This window comes from Chrysochloris asiatica, unplaced genomic scaffold, assembly GCF_000296735.1.
Source record: "Chrysochloris asiatica unplaced genomic scaffold, ChrAsi1.0 scaffold00035, whole genome shotgun sequence".
Taxonomy (NCBI): Eukaryota; Metazoa; Chordata; class Mammalia; order Afrosoricida; family Chrysochloridae; genus Chrysochloris; species Chrysochloris asiatica.
The window spans coordinates 22,867,052-22,871,352 of NW_006408553.1; positions in this window are offsets into that span (position 1 = coordinate 22,867,052).

Consider the following 4,301-nt stretch of genomic DNA (forward strand, 5'->3'; position numbering starts at 1 on the left):
TAACCTCATATGCATGCGATAGCTGGACAGTAAATAAGGAAGACCGTAGAAGAATGGATGCCTTTGAGTTATCGTGTTGGATGAGAATATTGAAAGTGCCATGAGCTGCCAAAAGAACCAACAGATCTGTGTTGGAAAGTGCAGCCAGAGTGTTCCTTGGAGGCCAAAACTGCTAAACTTCATCTCTTATACTTCGGACATTTTGTCAGGAGGGACCAGTCGCTGGAGAAAAATATCATGTATGGTGAGGAGGAAAGTCAGAGAAAAAGAGGAAGACCCCCAGCGAGATGAATTGGTAAACTGGTAGCATCAATGGGCTCAATCGTGGCAACAGTTGTAAGGTTGGCCCAGCACCAGGCAGTGTTTCATTCTGTTGTGCATAGGGTTGCTATGAGTCAGTACCAACTCAATGGCACCTAACAATAACAGCAGCAACAACAATCTGCGTACTGGTATAAGTCATCCTTCCTAGGAATAGACCCTGCAATTCAACAGAATCTGATGCTGCAGAAACAGAAAACAAAAATACCCCAAGTGGGTCACTGAAAGTGATGGGAAAGTGACCATTCCTATCTCAATTCTTTTTTTCCTGATTCCATTAATTCTACCCATCATAGACATACAACATATAATAGTTATTGATTCAAAGCTCGTGCTATATCTGAAGGACAACACCTTGATCATGCATGATATCATATTCAGGGTTTCTATATGAAGACATTTCAGTCCTCTATCAGGGTGGCAACTTCTGAGTGCTACAGTGTTTTTCAGAATCAGTAGATCACATGATCCATACTTCCTTTGCCATAAAATTTATCCTTTGAGTCTGAGATAATGCTATTTGGGTAAGTCAGGCATTTTCTGAGACTTTGGATGGTTATGCTGAGTAGGGGTATGTGGGAAGAGAAGACAGATACTTACTCAGTAAATATGTTTCTACCACCTTCAATGATATTATCAACTTGTTCCAAAATAGCTGGAGTGTCTCTTCAAGGTAGTATAAACAAGAGTTCATCAAAATTCTGTTGTCTTCAGCATCAACAGTGTCTAGATTATTCTTAATGAATGCAAGTTCTTTCTTCTCATCAAGGTCATCATAACATACCACATTCATGGATAAGTGTGGCAGTAATGGAATTGCTGAAGATAGTGGCTGGATGAAATCTACTGGACGAGTCATCCTGTCCACTCGATGTTCAGTGCCTCTTTTGGGGTGGATGCTGGAGGAAGGGTGTGGATATGAGATACAAAGTCCCATGGATTTTGCGCTCATCTCTAAATCTCTAATTTTCCAATATTTCTCATTCCAAACTGTTGACTAATCAGCTGAGCACTTCTCCATCATCTAAGAGTCTATGTATATCTTTACCTCAGATTTTCTCTTTCCAAATAAATTTGGAAATCAGATATATTGCTTAAAGCTCTGTCCACTCTGCAAAGAATGAGAGCTGGGTGGGGAAGGCAATCCAAGACTAGCTTAGTGTCATCCAGGATCCAGACTCCTTTGATATATTCTTTCCCACCATCCTTAATCTTTTGTTCTTTGCCTTATTGACCCATGGTTTCAAGGTGGCTGCTACACCTCCAGATATCTTGGCTGTTTTTAAAGCGGAAAGAGGGAGGAAGAAGGAAGTAACAAGGTGTATTATCAAGAAAGCAAATCCCAGTGACTCTCAGCTTATAACCATTGACAAGAATTCTGTCACCTGACTTCACCTAACTGTGTGTGAGTCCAGGAAACATTGTTATTTTAAAGTTAGACACATGACTCTGAATGCAAACATTGTGTCCGTATCATGTTTTCAGTCTGGACTCTCTTGCCCAACCCTTCTCAACATTCAATTTTTTTAACCTTCCCCTCAATACTTCTCTCAGACTTTACACAAAACTCTCAATCAGCATTCATTGTGTCTGCATCTTAGCCCCTAATGAACTTTTTCATTTTGGATAAATATTTCGCTACACATAGGGTTTCAGGAAACTTCTGGTCAATGGGACAAAAAATACTGATAGATTCTCTGGGTTAAAAATTCTTTCAGATATTGCTGACAAACCAGGAAATTTATTTCTGTAGTTCATTGACCCATTAAAAATAAAGTCAAGTAGCCACTTCTGTGTGAAACTATCCCATCAGTAATAAAGCATCCTATCTTTGGTCCTAGAATGGAATGCAATTCGTTGTCTAGTTCCCAGTGCCTGCATATTAAGTAACAGATCCGCATGCTGGGGTTATTAAATTAGGGTTCCACAGAACATTTGTAAGTAGAACTAGGGTCTCCAGGATTTGTTCCTGCCAGGCTCTCCTGAAGAGTTTGTCTGCAATGAGAAAGAGTATTAGTCACAGTCTGGCTTTCTAGAATCCAGGAGGATTTTTGAACTGAAATAAGTAGTTTTAAAGAGGCACATGAAAGAAAAGATAGCCAAAGATCACTTAACTCCTAGAAATTCTTCTACTCCAGCTGAGACTGGAAAAGGAATGTGGGCATATAGTACTCTGGGCCAGGTACCCGAGGGTGAATTTGGCAGTTGTATCTGGCACTCCAGTGTTTAGGCTGGAGATGTCTGAGGATTCACGGAAACAGTTGGGAGCGTTCTTTTGACAGTAATGATCTGACATTGTTTTCTTTCACTGCTAGAACTGTTTATCTATTAACAGGCTCTCACAAAGGCAGCATTAGGTGGACAGGGGAAGGTCAAGAGGGAATATGCAGTAGGGACCAAGATGGTAAACTGCCTTCCTCACATGAAACCCTAACTCAGCCATTCAGCCTTCTGCCCATTGGCACAGAGTCTTGGGTACATTCTACAGGAACACCTGAGTTCTGTCACTTTCAAAAAAAGTACAGGTATAGCTTGGAGACACTGTGGGTTCAGTTCCAGACCACTGCAATAAAGCAAATATCACAATAAAGTGAGTCACGAATTGTTTGATTTCCCAGTGCATATACAAGCTATGCTGTAGTCTATTTAACATGCAATAGCATTATGAAAATGTTTCAAGTGTTGTGAGAATTACCAAAATGTGAAATGCCCACAGAAAGTGAGCACATGTTGTTGGCAAGATGGCGCCAATAGACTTGCTTGACACAGCGTTGTCACAGTCCTTGAATTTGTTAAAAGTGCAATATCTGCAAAGTGCAATAAAGTGAAGTGCAATAAAAAATTAAAAAAGAATCTGTTCATTGGATTTCCCCTCTCTCCACGGACTGTTTAAGCCAATGTGAGTGGGGTTGTAGAGGACAGATGTATTCCTCATTTTTTTCATTTGGTTATTTGGAACCACTCCCCACAAACACACACACAAACACAATAGCATGGCTGTGACATAATGGAGGTGTCAGTGCAACAGAGGCAGTTACCATTATTGTCAGCACCACCTTTTTATGTAAATTTCTTTTCTACTCAGGATTGTACTTGGCCCCTATTTTGAATGTACTCTTTCTATAGTCTGATGGGTGGCTATTGTGCCTGTCAAATAACTCTGGTGGTGGATTTGACGGTTCTCACTTGCTGATGGGAAACTGGTTACATAATCATCTGCTATCTCATTTCCAGATACTTAGACTTACTAAAGGAACTCTGGTGGAACAGTGGTTAAGTGCTTGGGCTGTTAACTGAAAGGTTGACAATTTGAACCTGCAATTTGTTACACAAGAGAAAGATGTGGTAGTCTGCTTCCCCAAAGATTGAAGCCTTGGAAACCCAATGGAGTAGTTCTACTCTGTCCTTTATGGTTGCTTTGAGTCAGAATTGACACCACTGCAAAGGGTTTGGATTTGAGTCTCTATTAGTAGCATGCCAGGAACTATTTAAACAGTGAATAATCCTCTCCTTAGATAGCATGGCTTTGCTATAAAACCTTAAGTGCCTGCATCACAGTCTTGAAAGCAATTCTACATTTCATTCTAATCTACTGGGGGAAACTTGTAAGAACTCCACTATTATCTGACTTCCATAGTACCAGATGAACGGTTGGGTCAAGACGGCATCATATCCTGTGGTATCAATGTTAGCTTCGACTCAGTATACAGCAGCACTTCAAAGCTATCCTTTTACTACCATACAATTATTCTAGGATATAGTTGTAGCTTCCTCTAAAGAAGGGAAATTACCACTATATATACTTGTACTGAGGGGCTTTCCTTTTAGTCAGTTAAGCTTTAGATCTGATAACTAACTCAGATATGGAAACAGGGCAAAGGGTTGTGATTTACGATTATAGTGGTCAACAGTCTTCTGCTCATCTGATCTTGACATTTTGGGTTTTATAAACCCAGGAATGCCCTAACTGGTTGCTCAGT